This window comes from Camelus dromedarius, chromosome 7, assembly GCF_036321535.1.
Source record: "Camelus dromedarius isolate mCamDro1 chromosome 7, mCamDro1.pat, whole genome shotgun sequence".
Lineage (NCBI taxonomy): Eukaryota > Metazoa > Chordata > Mammalia > Artiodactyla > Camelidae > Camelus > Camelus dromedarius.
In genome coordinates this window covers 78265293-78283864 of record NC_087442.1, presented here as the reverse complement: position 1 = coordinate 78283864, position 18572 = coordinate 78265293, and the positions used below count along the sequence as shown (strand labels likewise).

Genomic DNA, 18572 nt, shown 5'->3' with positions numbered 1-18572 from the left:
AATCAGTGTTTATATGTTATAGAGGCTTCTACTTGTCATTCAGAATCCATTCTCCCTGTTTTTCCCTCTGTCCACGAGCATTTTGGCCAACTTAACCATTTTCGTGGCTTTAGCACCCACCTGTATACACTGAAAACTCCTAGATCCTTGGCTCCTGTCTCTACTTCTCTCCTGGTCTCCGGTTCCCTATTTTTAGCTGTCTACTGAACAGTTCAAGTGGGTGGTCCTGCCATCACTTCAATTCAATTGTCTAGTATCTGAAATGTTAAATGCATATTTTCTAGCCATTGTCAACTCTTTCCTTTATCCCAGTATCTAAATAGTCACTGTTTTAGTTGATTATGCCTAGAAGCAAACCTGGAGACAAGCATTTGAATGAGCACCAACAGCCAGAGAAATTGCTCAGGCAAAGAGCCCAAGTGCTTCCAGGCAGAAGGCTTTGGGTTAGCCTGCAGAAGAAAAGTGAGTGCTAAAAGGATGCAGGTGAGACACCACTACGGTCTGCTGCAATCACCAAGTTCTGTCAATTCTGAATGTGAAAATAAGACTGAAGGAAACATTGATGATGGCTCCAAAGTTTCTACCTTAGATGGTGGGGTAGTTAGTGAAACAAATACAGAAATAGGCAGACAGTACAGAAATAGGAGGGAGACCAGCTTTGGAGAAAAGATAATGAATTAAGTTCTTTGAATCTGAGATGCCAGCTGGACAACCCAAACCCAGTTGAGATCTTCAATCATTACTAGAAATACAAGTCCAGAACTTAGACACTTCAGGGATGTACTTGAAAGTTTGCTGGCATATGGATAGCAGTTGACACTTTTAGGAATTGATGAATTTGCTAAGGATAACACTTTTAAAGGAGCTTATGAGGGGGAGTGAGAAGGAGCCATCAGAGATTGTACACTCAACAGTGTCCGGCACAGAGCAGGTCCCAGTTACTATTTGTTAAATTACGTTTAGTTGAGCTCTGTGGCCCTCTAGAAGAGACTGGTGCACAAGTAGAATCCCCCATGTACTGCCACTCTCCTCCAAACTGCCTCAGACAAGGGCAGAATTGGGGATACCCTCACAGTGAGATTTAGGGGATCCTTAAAGAGCTCTCTGCCTTGAAATATTTCTGCTCTACACAACCACTGCCCTAACTCCTGGCCTAAAAGTTTCCCATTAAGAGATTCATTCCTGTGGTTCCTTTTCCAAAAATTCTCTATTAAAACGAGCTATTGGTTACTGGCTACAATTCTCCCCTTAGGGAAAAGAGGGTAGGGAATTAATGTCTGTCAAGCAGATACTCTAAACACTGTGCTAGAGGCTTTTCATCACGTCTGCATTTAATTCTCCTCTCAGCCCTGGAAACTGGTTTTTCAGTGAATCGTCTTCTGGATGGTCGGTGAAAGAAATAAGATCCTTGAGTGGGTGGAGGGGTTATTCTGGAGGGTAAGAACCTTCCCCTATTGGGCAGATCTGGGATGAGGGGAATGGAACAGAGTGGGTGACAAGTGGACATCAGGTGAAGGGTATAGGCATTTAAAAAAAAAAAAAAAAAGGAAGAGCCAAAGTAGATCAGAAGTCAAAGATTTGGGGTGGGGGGATAGCTCAAGTGATAGAATGCACGCTTAGCATATATGAGGTCCTGGGTTCAATCCCCAGTATCTCCACTAAAGCAAATAAATACATAAATAGAAAACCTAATTATCTCCCCCCCAAAAAAATAAATTTTAAAAATTAGTCATTAAAAAAAAAAGTCAAAGACTTTCTCCCGATGATCGCCTTGAGCATGAATAGTAACCACTGTAATGATGGTAGTAACAACTCTAATAACATGGGTTTTCTTTATAGTCTGCAAGCTCTCTTTATCCACGCACTTCTTCACTAGGCCAATAATCACTGAAGGCCCACTGCGTGCTGGACATTGTGCTAAACGCTGGGGAAGCAACAGGGGGCAAGCCTAGAGCCAGTCCGTTTCCTTATGGAGCTTGTCCTAATGGGGACATAGCATCAACCAAATACTTCCCTAATTAAACAGAAATGTGTAATTATGATAAGGTGATTGAAGGAGAGACACGGACCAGTTTGACAGGTTGGAGACAGAAGCCTCCCCTAAAAAAGTGATGCTCAAGCTAAGATCCAAACAAGGTGAAGGAGTGCTCCAGGCAGTAAGCGTTATCATCACACTCATTTTACAGTTGGGAAAGAATGCAGTGAGAACTGGAATGACAATTAGGGGACCAAAGTTCTAGTCTCGAGTGCTCTTCACTTTCTGTGTAATCTAGCAGAGGTCATCTCTTGGACCTTGACTTCCCAAATTTTAAAGTGAGGGGCTACAAGCTCCCTTTGAGCTATGGAGCTATTCCACTGAGTTGCAAAAAGTTGGCTTCCAGAGAAGCATATAATAGTCACACCTGTAGTAGATGCTTGTTACTTACTTTGGGGGCTGATGTCTACTGTAACCCTCATTCTGTGTTTGGGGGATCCACTGCAGGGTGAGATCTCACTCCACTGGGAAGCCCAGGTGGCTGTCCCTGGCTTTCCAGGTACACAACCTAAACCAATCAGATGCTCCTTCCTACCAGGACCAAAGTCAAAAGCAACGGCACAACTGACAACTTAGAATTCATCCCACTGGCAGCTGCAGTGACTCCGGTGTCAGTGGCCAGTGGTGACAATGGCAGTGTTCTATTCAGACCCTTCCTGTGGAAAATCTCAGCTGGGGCCATCTATAGCCTCCTGCTTGCTTCTTAAAACTTCACATTGTTTCTTTCACCATCAGATAGCCTCCCAATGAATTGCCTCTTGCAGGAGTGAACCAGAGATTATTTCTCAGAGACTGCTTGCAATCTAGAAACATGACTGGTACATTGCCATTTATTGAAGAGCTGCTGTGTACCAGACACGTTCAATGAACTTTAAAAAAGGAAACCTCATTACATTGCAAGACAGGGATCATTAACCCCATTTTTAAGGGAAAGAAACAGAGGTTCAGACAGTTTAAGTTACATACCTAAGGTCATGCAGTTGATAAGTGGCAAACTCCATTGTGCCCCGATCTTTACACTATTCTGTGTTACATCTGTTCATGCTGGACATGGTACTAACTGTTGAGAAGTTGAGTTCATTGGCTCTTTTTCTCTGCAACCTCATACTCTTGTAGGGGAAGACCTCATCTCTGGCATTAGCCGGCTGATTGTTTAACTCAAGTTTTACTGGGGTTGAATTTCTCCATCTATTAGGAGACAAATCAGCCCAGTCTCGGAGGTAGTGCTCCTAAAACCCTCTCCCCTGGGTATTTTGTGGTTTTTGTTGAGGAAATAATTGTACTTCATTTCCCAATCATCTCCTTTGTTCCTGAGAAGTTTCATTTTCTTAGGTGATGCTTAAGCCATGACAACAAAATTATATCAAAATGCTAATTTGAGCATTTGTGGTTGATTGAGCAGCTAATGATCAGTCAGAGTCAGGACAGTATGTAAATAGAATAATTTTGAGTCAGAAGCCGCCAGTCCTACCTGCCCAGCAGGGGGCAGTGTTCTCTCCTTATGTCATTCACTCGGAGGTAACTCGAAAAAGCAGGGACCTCCATGGGGGAAATGTGTCTGTTGGGGTAGAGATGGAGAGATTCACCACTGTATGCGTCAAAACGGCTGTAAGTGCAAAGATACTTGTCCACAGCACTCACCATCTTCTAAAAGATGGTGGTAATTCCTTAGTGGTGTTTATAAAATTTTCTATGGCTCCGTGAGAGCTACGATTTCTGCTTTGTTCAGTGATAGTTCCCCCAAGTCTACAGCCGTGCCTTGCACGTAATAAAAACTCCAAAAAATTACTGAATGCATGAAAGTAGGTAGAAAAGATAAGAAGTGCTGGAGGAGTTTGGAGGTGGAGAGATCCTCGTGGGCTGGGGACCTGAGGGATGTCTTCATGCAAAATATGAGATTCCTTAAATTGGTCTTAGAAAAGTGTATAGGATTTTGACAGAGAAGAGAGGGGGGAAAACACAAAGAGAACATGATTTCAGAGGCATGAACTCTTCTGGGCAAATAGAAATAAAGGACAAAAAGGCATCATAGTTTACAGCATGGTGGAGGAAAAAAGCATAGACTTCAGAGTCATGAACCCTCCCCTTCTGCAATTCACTTATTTGCTTATGCCCTTGGACCAATTTGCTAATCACTAAATCGTTCCTTCATCTGTAAAGCGAAGAGAATGATACTTACACTGAAGATTGTTTAAAGGATTTTTTTAAGCTTAAATAAAGCACCTAGCACATAGTAGGTCTTCAGAGAAATTACTATTACACTGCTCTAACACATTGAGACTTATCAAGAGTATTATTTGGTGGGGGGAGGGTAGAGCTCAGAGGTAGAGCGCATGCTCAGCATGCACAAGGTCCTGGGTTCAATCCCCAGTACCTCCATTAAGAAAAAAAAAAATTTTTTTAAGCATGTTTGTTGAATTTACGTTCAAAATAGTACATTTTGAGTCACTTGGCTTGACTCTCTGCAGATGTTCTAGTGAATCTTTCATAAAATGGATTAAGGTAGTGGTCATGTGTATGAATCTTTAAGAATCTCTAAGAATGAGTATGTAATGCCATTCTAGCATTCATAAAATTCCCTCTCACATATACCAGCGCTGTGTGACCCTGAGCAACCCTGACATCAAAAGTATTAGCAGCATCATTTCTGACGATAAAAAAAAGAAATTCCTGCTTCAGTGAGATGAAGGTACTCGTCCAAGTTTACAAATCTATTAAAATGACAAAAGCAAGACTCACATCCGGGATTTCTGACTCCAAGTCTGTGGCTCTTTTTGAGAAATGATTCTCCATTTCTAATCATTCTAACGGATTTGAGCCACAAATTATACTGTTGGTCTGTTCAATCAATTGAAAGATCCCTTAAGCCAGAAAGAGAAAGAAAATTATCATATGATATCACTCATACGTGGAATCTAAAATAAGAAAAAAGACAGAAATGAACTTATCCACGAAACAGAAACAGACTCCCAGACATAGTAAACAATCTTACGGTTACGGGGTTGGGGAAGGGGGTGGAAAGTGATAAACTTGGGAGTCTGAGATTTGCAAATATTAACTACTATATATAAAAACAAATCTCTTCTGTAGAGCACAGGGAACTATATTCAGTATCTTATAATAACATTTAATGAAAAAGAATATGAAAATGAATACATGTATGTGTATGTATGACTGGGACATTATGTGGTACATCAGAGATTGACCCATGGTAACTGACTGTACTTCAATTAAAAAAAAAGAAAAGAAAAATCCCTGATGCTTCTTAAATCTGGAGCTGCGGAGACTTCATTCATTCCCATTCCCATTCTAATTCTAATAATTGTAATTCTAGTAATTCTAATTCTAATTCTTCTCTCTGTCTCTATCTCCCTCTCCCTCTCTCTCGTTGACACTGGGATAAGAGGAACTGGAGTGTAACTCTCAAGGCCACTTTCTGCCAACTTATGAAAGATTTCCTCTTCATAGTTTTCATCCTCACAGAATTAAAAACCCCTTCAGGTAGAAATGGTACTTGAGGGGAAATGAGTTGGAAATACCCTGTACTTTATGTCATTCAACATGTTTCATCGGATGATGTTTCCAGTTAAGAAGGAATTGAGCCATTGAGAGCTTGAAAGAGAAAGCCGCTAAATGACCAAAACACTTAGGGTATGTGAATAAACACACCTTAAGGTGAGAGGGCTGTTGGCATATCCGAGGATTCACAGAGTAAGAAATAATGTGGGAGAAAGCTGTGGTAGGTCTTAGAAAATCCATTAAGCAGAGAGGACCTGGACCTGTGCAAAGAGGGACATAGGGGCAGGTTTATGAATTTATGAATGAACTTGATATAATAGGGTTAGATGAAGAGACTTGGGAGAAACATAACTACTGTAGAAGTACAGTGACCCCTCTGACTGAACGGGTTCTCTGAAATACTATACAAAAGAACATAATCATTGTCTGTACAAAACAGGCATTTCTTTGGTTGCTGTCCACGGGCTAAGGAGGATATTTTGTTTATTTATTTACCAGCATCAAGAAGAAAGCTGCTCAAAGAGGTAATCTCTGCAATTCATTCTTTCTGCATATCTTAAAGAGCTGCAAGTTTCCCCTGTGCCAGTGGTCTTATCCTTTATCATTATTTTTCTGACAAAATGTTAGAATATGTTTCTAACATTCTTTAATAACAAATATTTATTTTCTTAAAATATCCAATCACTGTTTGAATTTCCAATGAAGACTTGTCATCACTTATTTAAATTGAAGTATAGTTGATTTACAGTGTTGTGTTAGTTTCTGGTATATGGCAAAGTGATTCAGTTATACACACATATATATATTCTTTTTCAGATTTTTTCCATTATAGATCATTATAAGGTAATGAATGTAGTTCCCTGTGCTATACAGTAGGACCTTGTTTATCTATGTTATATAGAATAGTGTGTATCTGCTCATCCCAAACTCCTAATTTATCCCTCCCTCGCCCTTTCCTCTTTGGTAACCATAAGTTTATTTTCTATGTCTATAAATCTGTCTTTGTTTTGTAAATAAGCTCATTTGTATCATTTTTTTTAAGATTCCACGTGTAAGTGATATCATGTATTTGGCTTTCTCTAAGACTTGTCATTATGAAAATAATATTTACAGAGTACTTCATATATGTCAGTCACTGTGCCAAACATTTTATAAACAGTCTGCAATTTCACCTTCATCATGACACTGTGAAGGAGCTAGGGGCATTAGCCTACATTTTACAGCTGAAGGAACTAAAGCTTAGAGATGGCAAGAAATGTGTTCTGGTCATTGCCTTCAGAAGGTGTACAAGAAAGGGAGAGAAACAACCTGCAGAAACAGAAAGCAGGACCCATTACAACAGATTGCTGACTTACACAGATAAAGGTATAAAGGAGGGAGAAATCTATGTGTCTAGCAGAGAGAAACAAACATCACCCTGGTAAACATTGTCATGAGAATACATTATACAAACTATTAAGGCTTTCCATGCTCTGGTATGAATAGGAATTCCAAAGAAAAGTCATTTTATGATGAGGCTGAGGAGTGTTGCCAGAAATGCCTAGGACTCAAAAATGATCAAAGCCTGTCAGGGGTTTCTGTGACTGCAATATGCATGACCACCACCAAGTGGCAGCAACGTGCAAGCAATATGAAAAGTCGCCAATACCATCCTTGATCTAACCAGTAACAACTGTGCCTTCGATTCTCAAATACTAGAAAGTATTTCAGTAGATCTCTCAGTGTCCCCACCATTTTACGTATGATTTGGGGAACACAAAAGAAACTGTATGACAGTTTTCCTCAAATTATGTTTTATAGACACACTTCCCCTTATGTTATCACCACTTGAAAGCCTTGTTAAAATGCCGATTTTGAAGTTAGTACAAGGAGGGTGTAAAATATTTCATTAGAAAATGTTTACATTGACTAATGTTGAAATAATAGTTCATATATACTAGATTAAATTAAATCTATCACTAAATTTCATTTCGCCTGTTTTTACTCTGTTTTTGCCCTTCATTCACGTTTTTTCACTCAAAAACCAGAATTTTATAACTGATAAAAACATTTCCATTGCATCAAAAAACAACTAAATACCTAGAAATAAACTTAACCAAGGAGGTTACCTATACAATGAAAACTGTAAAACATTGATGAAGGAAATTAAAGATACAAAGAAATGGAAAAGATACCTTGTGCTCTTGGATTGGAAGAATCAACATTATCAACATGGCTGTACTACCCAAAGCAACCCACAGATCCAATGCAGCCCTTGTCAAAATATTCACGACGTTTTTCACAGAACTAGAACAAACAATTCCAAAACTTATATGGAACCATGAAAGATCCCAAATTTCCAAAGCAATCTTCTGTAGGTCTTTTTGTTCTCTCTTTTTTTTAATTTTGTATTGAAGTGTAGTCGATTTACAATGTTAGTTTCAGGTGTACAGCAAAGTGATTCAGTTACACATATATACAGATATTTTTTCTTTTCAGATTCTTTCCCACTATATGTTATTACAGGAAATTGAATATAGTTCCCTGTGCTGTACAGTAGGTCCTTGTTGTTTATCTATTTTATGTACAGTAATGTGTGTCTGTTAAACTCCAATGTTTTTTGCTTTTTTAAATGTGGCTACTAGAGCATTTAAAATTACATAAGTGGCTTACATCTGCATCTCACATATATGTTTCCCACTATATTTTTCTTGAACATCTGTGCCCCAAAGTCTAGAAATAGAGCATGTGACTCAACTCTGGCCAATCAGAGTGACACATTCCCATGGCCACAGTGATTGGTTCAGGGATTCAGGATGCCGTTAAAAAGTGAAACACATCCTTGCTCCCTCTAGATGTCCATCTAAGTGGATACAGGAGCTGGAACCATTGCAACTGTCTTACTCCCACGCATGGCCCTAAGATGGAGCAAACACCAAGGACTGAGAGTCAAGAAAGGGAGAGAAATGACATCTTCATGATATTTTTTAAGTCCTAGATGAAGCCATACTTGTCCTTAGTTCTGGACTCCTCAGATACAGGAGCTCATACATGCTTTTTTGCTTCAGCCAGTTTGGGTTGGAATTGCTATCACTTGCAACAGAAAGGTCCCTGATTGTTACACCTTTGTATTTGGCACTGGTCATCTCAGAGAGCAAATTCAGTCAGAGGAGGAATGGGTGAAGGGGAGGGATTTCTGTTTGTTCGGTGTATTTTGTTTGTTTTGGCTTGGGGAGAACAGGACTGTCCTCACTGCCTGGCTTCCGGCTTTGCTGTCAACAGCAGCCGGGAGACTGCTCCTGTCACTCTCTCAGGAGTGCAGGCTCAACGTCCGGGCTTTCCTCACCCCACAAGAAGGACCTCTTGAAGTCACCCAAGCAATAAGTTATGAATGCTTGAGGTGAGGAGTAGAAGAGACTAAGAATACACAACTAAAGGGCTAGTGGTTGACTGGATGTAAGGGATTAAAAAAGAGAAAGATGACCATGACGCATTGTTTCTTGCTTTGGAACACTTGGTGGTTCATGGTGACATCTGTCACCTACAAGGATGCACAGGAGAGCGAGCAGACATGATGGAGGGGGTGTTAGATATGATGGTTAGTCCATTTCTGTGGTCTCCAAGAACCACAGGAAACTGGGGTGAGGATGCCCCCTAACCTTTTCCTCCCAGTCGCATTACACTTGGCCCTTCGTGCTCTGCCCAAGGGGCTACTAAAAAGCTCTCAGTCTCAAGACCTTGAGACAAGAATTAGACACCAGTCTCCATGATACAGGCCATCCCTCGCCCTTAGAGGACTCTCACCAAACTCTCCTAAAAAGGCTCAGCTAATTCTCCACCCATAGCAGCACCAGAGTGGGCTGCATGTTTGGCTACCCAGCTAGCATCCGGCCAGGGATCAAGAATTGGCCTCCCATTCTTGTAGGATCTCCAGTCTCTGTGAGAGATTCTCTTGGAGACCCGTAGCACTTTGCCTCCGGGGGGGGGGGGGCGAGGTACAGAAGAAACTTCCCAACAGGTAGGACAACTCACCAAACAAGGCTAAGAAAGAATTCTTTTTTTTTTTGGCATTCTTTTTTACTGAAGTATAGTCAGTTTACAATGTTGTGTCAATTTCTGGTGTATGTTCTGGTATAATGTTTCAGTCATCCGTATATTCTTTTCCATATTCTTTTTCATTATAGGTTACTATAAGACATTGAATATAGTTCCCTGTGCCGTACAGCATAAAATTGTTTATTTTATATATAGTGGTTAGTATCTGCAAATCTCAAACTCCCAGTTTAACCCTTCCCACCTCCTTTACTCCCTGGTAACCATAAGTTTGTTCTCTATGTCTGTAAGTCTGTTTCTGTTTTGTAAACAAGTTCATTTGTGTCTTTTTTTTTTTATTTTAGATTCCACATATGAGTAATATATAGTATTTTTCTTTCTCCTCCTGGCTTACTTCGCTTAGAATGACGGTCTCCAGGTCCATCCATGTTACTGCAAATGGCATTATTTTGTCATTTTTATGGCTGAGTAGTATTCCATTGTGTAAATATACCACACCTTCTTTATCCAATCATCTGTTGATGGGAAGTTAGGTTGTTTCCATGTCTTGGCTGTTGTAAATAGTGCTGCTATGAACACTGCTGTCCACGTGTCTTTTCCAGTTACTGTTTTCTCTGGATATATGCCCAGGAGTGGGACTGCTGGATCATATGGTAAGTCTGTTTTTAGTTTTTTAAGGAGCCTCCATACTGTCCTCCATAGTGGCTGCACCAATTTATAGTCCCACCAAAAGTGTAGGAGGGTTCCCTTTTCTCCACACCCTCTCCAGCATTTATCATTTGTAGACTTTTTAATGATAGCCATTCTGGCTGGTGTGAGGTGATATCTCATTGCAGTTTTAATTTGCATTTCTCTGACAGTGATGCTGAGCACTTCTTCATGTGCCTATTGACTATTTGTATGTCTTCATTAGAGAACTGATTGTTTAGGTCTTCTGCCCATTTTTGGATTGGGTTGCTTGTTTTTTTGATATTTAAGCTGTATGAGCTGTTTGTATATTTTGGAAATTAGCCCCTTGTCGGTCACATCATTTGCAAATATTCTCTCCCATTCTGTAGGTTGTCTTTTTTGTTTTGTTGATGGTATCCTTAGCTATTGCAGAAGCTTTTAAGTTTAATTAGGTCCCATTTGTTTATTTTTGCTTTTTCCCATTACTCTAGGAGCTGGTTTGAAAAAAAATACTGCTGCGATTTATGTTATTTGTTGCTTTTCTCTTGCTGATTTTAATATTGTCTCCTTATCTCCAGGTTTTGTCAGTTTGAATACTGTGTGCCTCGGTGTGTTCCTCTTTGGGTTAATCCTGTATAGGACTCTCTGTGCTTCCTGAACTTGGGTGACTGTTTCCTTTCCCAAGTTGAGGAAGTTTTTAGCTATTATCCCTTCAAATATTTTCTCAGGTCCTTTCTCCTCCTGAAGGAGACGTCCTTTGCATCGCAGCAGCGCACTCCCCTCTCGTCACCCTAGGGCCAAGAGCCAGCAGGGCCCCAGGGTGGATTCTGGCCTGCCTTTGCAGACTCCTTCCACCTGCTGTGGAACTGCTGTTTTCTTACTTCTGGTATCTGCCCCCTGGTGGGTGAGGCTGGACTAGAGGTGTGTGCGGGTTTCCTGGCGGGAGGAGTCGGTACCTGCCCCACTGCTGGGTGGGGCTGGGTCCTGGCCCTCTGGGGGACAGGGCTGTGTGTAGGGGCGTGTCCACAGGCAGCTGTGGGCTCAGCTGAGGGGTGGGGCTGGTTCCCACCCAACGTGGTGTTTGGCCTGAGGCGTTGCAGCACTCAAGCCTACAGGCTGTTGGGTGGGGCCAGGTCTTGGCACCCATGACCCAAGCAAAGTGTCAACCTCCAGGAAAGCCCATGTCGATGAACACTCCCCAAATGCCTGCCACTGCTTTTATGTCCCCAGGGTGAGACACAGCTGCCCCCAGGAGACCTTCCAAAACCGGGTCCCTAGGGAATCACTGCCTCTGCCCTTGGTCCTGGTGCACGGGAGCCTCTGTACACTTCCTAGAGAGTGAAGCCTCTTGTTCCCCCCCGGTCCCGTGGGGGTCCTGGAGTTGAGCCCCACTGGCCTTCAAAACCAGACATCCTGGGGGCTCCTCCTCCCAACACTGGAACCTCAGGCTGGGGAGCCTGACATGGGGCTCAGAACTCTCACTCCTGTGGGAGGGTCCCCACAATATAACTTTTCTCCAGCTTCTGGGTCACCCACCCCGGGGATGTGGGGCCCAATTATATCTCGAGCACACCTCTCCTACCAACCCGCTGTGGTTCCCTCTTTATGCTTCCAGTTGAAGAGGATCTTTTTGCTAGATTCCAGTTTTTTTTATCCACGGTTGTTTAGCAGTCAGCTGTGGTTTTGTTGTGATCATGAGAGGAGGCGAGCTTGTGGTCCTACGACTCTGCCATCCTGACCGGAAATCCTCAAACAAGGCTAAGAACTCTTGACCCTGCTCTCCCCTAAATCATCTCCCCTTCCCCAGCTTTTCCTTATTTAGAGGGTGAGGAGTGCAGGAGTGGCGGCTGACGGCAACAGGGCTGTTTAGGTTGCCTCAGATCACACTTATATAAAGTTGCATACATATATCTATAAATATATTTATACATTGTAAGATACCTGAAAGTTTATTTACCAAAATACTAACAATGATAACACCCCTCTGTTAAATCACTATGTTTTAAAAAATTTCCACTGGAACAAAGATTTAGATACAATAGTATAAAAAGTATTCAAAGCAATATAAGTGCAATATTTGAATGTATTCTTATGCTTTGTATCTTAAAAAAACTAAAATCATACAAGAATAAATACATAAGCCTTTGAAATTTCTATATGGGATAGAAGCCATAAGCATCACTGAAAGGCAAATTAAAAGCTAGGAAATAAGGGACAGACTGGGATTTCAAAATGTAGAACAGATAAACAAGATTATACCGTATAGCACAGGGAAATATATACAAGACCTTGTGGTAGCTCACAGCGAAAAAAAAAATGTGTGACAATGAATATGTGTATGTTCATGTTTAACTAAAAAATTGTGCTCTACACTGGAATTTGACACAACATTGTAAAATGACTATTACTCAATAAAAAAAATGTTAAAAAAAAAAAAAGCTAGGAAATATTTGTGATGCACATGACAAAGTTTTAGTATTTGTAGTATTCAAAGGGCATTTAGAAAATAATTTTTAAAAAAACAGTACATCCCAATAGAAAAACTGTTGAATAACACCACTAACAAAAAAAGGCAATTCACAAATGTCAAGAAACAAATGGTCAGGAAATACATGAACCTCCTACCAAATGAGAAACCCTAGGAAACACACCAGGAATTCAAAGTTACTGATTGGGGCTTTTTTAACTCGTTGTAAAATTAACTCATTCAATACTCAAAACAATTGTTCTATGGTATTGTTTTTTATTATTTATATTTATTATATTATGATTATTTGTCTTCATTTTTTTTTTTATTGAAGCGTAGTTGATTTATAATGTTGTGTTAGTTTCTGGTGTACAACAAAGTAATTCAAATATACCTATGGCCCGGTCACACGCCCCCGCCAGCTGAGCATCCCCGCCACACCTACTGCCCAGGCTTCAACAGATCGCAGCAAAATGCCATCTAGAATGGAACCAGCCATGGAAACCATGATGTTCACATCTCACAAATTTGCTGGGGGTAAATGCTCCTTAACAAAGGAGGACCTGAGAGTACTCAAGGAAAAGGAGTTCCCTGGATTTCTGAAAAATCAAAAAGACCGTCTGGCCATTGACAAAATAATGAAGGACCCGGACCAGCGCCGAGAGGGCGAAGCCGGCTTCCAGAGCTGCTCCTCGCGAATCGCTGGGCTCAGCACTGCATGCAGTGACTCTCGCAGTGCACGTGAAGCCAAAGGGAAATAAGCAGGCGGCTTTGAGCAACTATTCCCGCCCTGATAAGAAGTCTCCCAAAGGGTGGCTTAAGCAATCTGCCCCACAGCTTCCCTCTGTCTAAGGATTCCCTGAGCAGATTGGGACCCTTAGAAAATATACAGATAAAATCCAACTCCTCTTTGAGAAGCAGAGAAAGGAAAGTCAATTAAAGCCAGATAAGCTTTTGATTTTTATATGGCTTACATTCTCTTGCCCCCAATAAACAAAATCATTTTTTAGTTCTGAAAAATACGTATATAATTTTTATCTCAATTTTTTTCCCCATTTTATAGACAAGGAAGTGGAGATATAGAGAGGTTGACTAACTTGCCAGAGGTCACACAGATAGTAAGTGATGGGGCAGGGATTTGCATCCAGAGAGTCTGGTTCCAGAGTTCATCTCTCACTATCTTGTTATATGTAAGCACAGATCACCAAGCAACATCTGATAATACTGCCTCCCTCTCCATGCTCATCTCATGTCACCGCTCTCTAGTTCCATGATCTCCAGACACACAGGCCTCTCTTCTGACCCCCAAACATGCTAAGACCTTTCCTACTGTGGAATCTTTGCACTGTTGGTCCTTCTGCCTGCAACACTTTTTCCCCAGCTCTACTGAGGTTGCTTGCTTTATTCCATCACTCATTCATCCTTGAACTCATTCATAGTACATTCAAACTGTCCCAGGCAGTGTTCTAGGGACTAGGGTTACGACGGTAAACAAATCAGAAGAAAATCCTGGTTCTTTCTTATGCTGTAGTCCAACTATTATCTTTTAGAAAAGTGTTCCTCAGTCACTTCTCGGAAGAGGTGCTATGGATGAAATTGTGAGGGTGGGGCCCCTGATGGGCCCTGACAAAAAAAAGACACCAGAGAGCTTGCTCTCCTTCCCTTTCTCTCTGCCCCCACCATTTGAGAACACAGATAGAAGGTGGCTGTCTACAAGGCATGCAGAGAATTCTCACCAGAACCCAACCATGCTAGAACCTTGATCTTGAATTCTAGCCTCTAGAACTATGAGAAAATAAAATTCTGTTGTTTATTGCCACCCATTCTACGGTATTTTATTACAGAAACCCGGGCCTATTAAGACAGATTTTGGTACCAAGAGTAGGGTGCTACCTTAACCAATACTTAAATACATGGAAGCAGCTTAGGAACTGGGCAAGGAGTAGAGGCTGGAAGAATTTCAAGGTGCATGCTAGAACTTTGGATGTTTAAAAGGTGATTCTGGTGAAATCTCAGATGGAAATGAAGAACGTGCTACTGGAAACTGGAGTAAAAGTGATCCTTGTTTAAAAAACGGGGTACAGGAGGTGAGGGTGTAGCTCAGAGGTAGAGTGCTTGCCTAGCATGCAGGAAGTCCTGGGTTCAATCCCCAGTACCTCCATTAAAAACAAAAAAAAATTGGGTGCAAAGAACTTGGCTAAGTTGTGTTCTAGTGTTTAATCAAAAAAATGAAATTTGTGAGTGACAAAATGGGATATTTAGCTGAGGAGACTTCTAAACAAAGTGTCCAAGGAGCAGCTTGGTTTCCCTGACTGCTTATAGTGAAATGCCAGAGGAGAGAGAGGAATTGAAGGAGGATGTTGTGAGTTTGTTTCATTAAAGTTGCTCAGCTGTGCCCCAGAGTGGCAGAAGGTGAGCCACAATTCAAAATACTGCAAGGGTAAGAGAAATAGAGAAGTTTATCGCTCGCAGGTCCTGGAGAAGGTACACAGCCTCTCAGGGAGGTCATGGCAGGGTGTGGGTAGAGAGACCCCTCCAGAACTGGGAGCAGCTGCCTTTATTAGGGTGGAGGGCTTTGAGGTTCTCATGCTAAGGCGAGAGTGGTTGGTTCAAACCAAGAGCGAGGTTTTGGTAAGCTTTGCAGGAGTCTTATCTAGGGAGGGTACAAAGGGAAGGCCCTGGGCTGTGGGGGACAGTGCTTATCACAAGCACTGTGGGGGGAGTCATGCCAGGAACTCACATTTACTTGTGACTGCAGGCTGCGGTCTAGGGAGGGGCTAGAGGCTTGCCCCCCCCGCCCCCCCTCCAAATGATGCTGACTCGGCAATATTATGAGGTAGTTTAGCTAAACTCTGAACAATGGCATTGTTAAGTGAAAAGGCACCAGAACTTAAAGATTTAGAAAATGTGCAGCCTAGCCACATTGTAGAAAATGAGCTCATTTTTTAAAAATTTTTATTTTGTATTGACATGTAGTTGATTTACCGTGTTAGTTGCAGGGGTACAGCAAAGCGATTCAGTTGAGAAAGCTCATTCTTAAGAGAACGCTAAGGGCGTGGCTGAACAACGCTTTGACAAAATGAGCGTGACCGCGAACCACAGATCTCATCATCCATCTCAGCAGAAGCTAAGAACAGGGCTGGGATCTTTCCAACAGAAACTGCCAGCTGAGACGAAAGGAAACAGAGAAAAGGGGAAGCGTGAAGGAGGGCTGCAAGCTCGTGCGATCCTTCAAGAAAAGGAAAAAATGAAACCAAAGGTGAATCAGAGCTCAGGGAGCTGCCACTCCCACCGCGGGCCAGGGGGCAAGGCTGCTTCCTCCTTTCAGAGGGTGAGGCCCTGGCAGGGAGCTGCTGCATGGGAGGTGGGAGGGGCCCGCTGGGTGGAAGGGACTGGGTCACCTGCAGGGCCATGAGGGTGATAGTGCCACCCCGGCGAGCCTGAACCCAAGAGGGCTGTTCTCCAGCCCTAAGCTAATGCAATTTTGCCTAGCTCAGTTTTGGATTTGCTTGGCACACAACTCCCTTTTTTCCTGTTTCTCTCTTTTAAGAATGGGAATGTCTATACTATGTCTGTCCCACCACTGTTTTGGAAGAAACATTTGGCTTTACACAGCTGGAGAGGAATTCTGCCTCAGAATGAACATACTTAGTGTCTCACCCGTCTCCAATTTAGATGATACTCAAAGATGAGATTTTAGACTTTTGAGTTAATAAAGACTTGGGGAGCTGTTTGGATGGAATGTATTTTGCATGTGAGAAGGACATGGATTGGGAGGACCAAGGGTGGAATGCTATGTGTTGAATTGTGTCTCCCCAAAATCATATGTTGAAGCTTGAACCCCAGTGTGATGGTGTTTGGAAATGGGACCTTTGGGAGATACAGCCATCTCCCTTTATCTGCAATGTCACTTCTCATGGCTTCAGTTACCCATGGTCAATGGCAGTCCAAAATTACTCAGTGAAAGATTCTAGAAATAAACATTATAATGTTTTAAATTCATGCCATTCTGAGTAGGGTGATGAAATCTCACACCGTCCTGCTCTGTCGAGCCCAGGATGTGAATGTCCCTTTGTCCATCCAACGTAGCCCCCATCCCTTTAGTCACTTAGTAGTCACCTCAGCTGTCAGATCGACTGTCATGGTATCTCAGTGCTTGCATTCAAGTGAGGCTGGCAATTCAGATATGACAAAGAGAAGCTGTGAAATGTTTCCTTTAAGTGAAAAGGTGAATGTTCTCGACTTAATGAGGGAAGAAAAAAATTGTTATGGCAAGGTGCTAAGATCTATGGTAAGAATGGATCCTCTAAAAAATTGTGAAATTGTGAAGATGGAGAAAGAAATTCGTGCTAGTTTTGCCCCTGCACCTCAAACTGCAAAACTTATGATCACAATGCATGGTAAGTTAAGATGGAAAAGGCATTAAATTTGTGCAGTAAGGTATTCTAACAGAGAGAGAGAGAGAGAGAGAGACCACATTCTCATGACCTTTATTGTAGGATAGTGTTATAATTTTTCTATTTTATATTAGTTATTGTTAAGCTCCTATCATGCCTAATTTCTAAATTAAACTTTATCATAGTTAACGTATTTACAGGGAAACTCATAGCATATATAGAGTTCCATATTATCCTTGGTTTCAGGCATCCACTGGGGCGTCTAGGAACATACCTCCCACAGATGAGGGAGCATTACTGTGATGAGATTTAGATGAGGTCATAAGGCAGGGAGGGGGCCCTCACAATGGAATTGGTGCCCTTATAAGAAGAGATTCTAGAGAGGAGGGCAGGGGTCTTGTCTGCTCTATCCCCAGAGTCTAAAGCAGTGCCTGGCTTATAAAAGACACTCAATAGAATTTACTGAATGAGTGAACAAGGAGAGAGAAGAGCTAAATATCCTGCATCTTTAGTTTTTTCAGAAATTTTTTTTAGCTTTTTTTTTTAGGTTGCAGACTCCCCACAGTCCTCAGTTTCCTCCTTTCCCCATTCCTTCCTCTTCTGTTTTCAAGGAAAAATTTAAATCAGATTAATTTGGAGTGGTTTTAACTGGGAAGAAAGAGGAAACGGAAGTGACATCCAGGATCACTTGCACCGCTTAACATCTATGTTTGATTTTATCTAATTAGAAAAAATAAAAATTCCAGTCCTGCAGAAAGAGAGCAAAAGTCAAGAGTCAGGAAAAAGCCAAAGATTACAGGTTACATAAGGCCCCAGCACAATGTAGTTTTATTTTTACTAGAGTTCCTACTTTGTTAAAAATAAGATCAATAAACATTCAACCAAAAGTATACTTCTTCTTTACACTTTGCACTAAGTACACAAAGGCTAGAAAACACAATGATGTTATTTAAAGAAGCAGTAGCTCAGAACTTTTTTTTTTTTTCCCTTCTGGGTCAATCTTGGCCAAAGGGGACTCAGAACAAATGAGAAAATTCTGTGCTTTTTCCAGTGAAATTTCAAGAAGGGGCTTAGAAACTGACAGACTCAACCCATACAGTTGTTTTTCCCAAAAGATCCAAATTTTGAGATTCTTTTCAATGTGCATTTCCAGTGGCAACGATCAGCTGGAACTAAATGGGTCCCGTCCTCTGTGGGTGATTGTTGAGCTTTAAAGTCTGAGCGGATCTCACTACTTCGTATTTGTCTTACCCTCCCTTCCTTGCCCTTATTTATATCATTTGCTTGGTTCTTGTAAGTTTTAAGTTTGAAATCTCCATCTTAAAATAGAAATCAAAACCACCTAGTTTAGTACCAACTAAAATCAAGCCAGTGTTCAGCCGGGACACAGTGGAGTGGTTGTACCTTTTATTCCCAATGATCATTTTGATTGTGCCCATGTTGTACTGGTTGT

The 18572-nt window shown here is 41.5% G+C and overlaps 1 pseudogene; it reads left to right on the top strand.

Annotated features, from left to right (window-relative positions):
• The first annotated feature begins 13195 nt into the window (after positions 1–13195).
• Positions 13196–13574, top strand: LOC105093057 (protein S100-A10-like; annotated as a pseudogene).
• The last annotated feature ends 4998 nt before the right edge of the window (positions 13575–18572 follow it).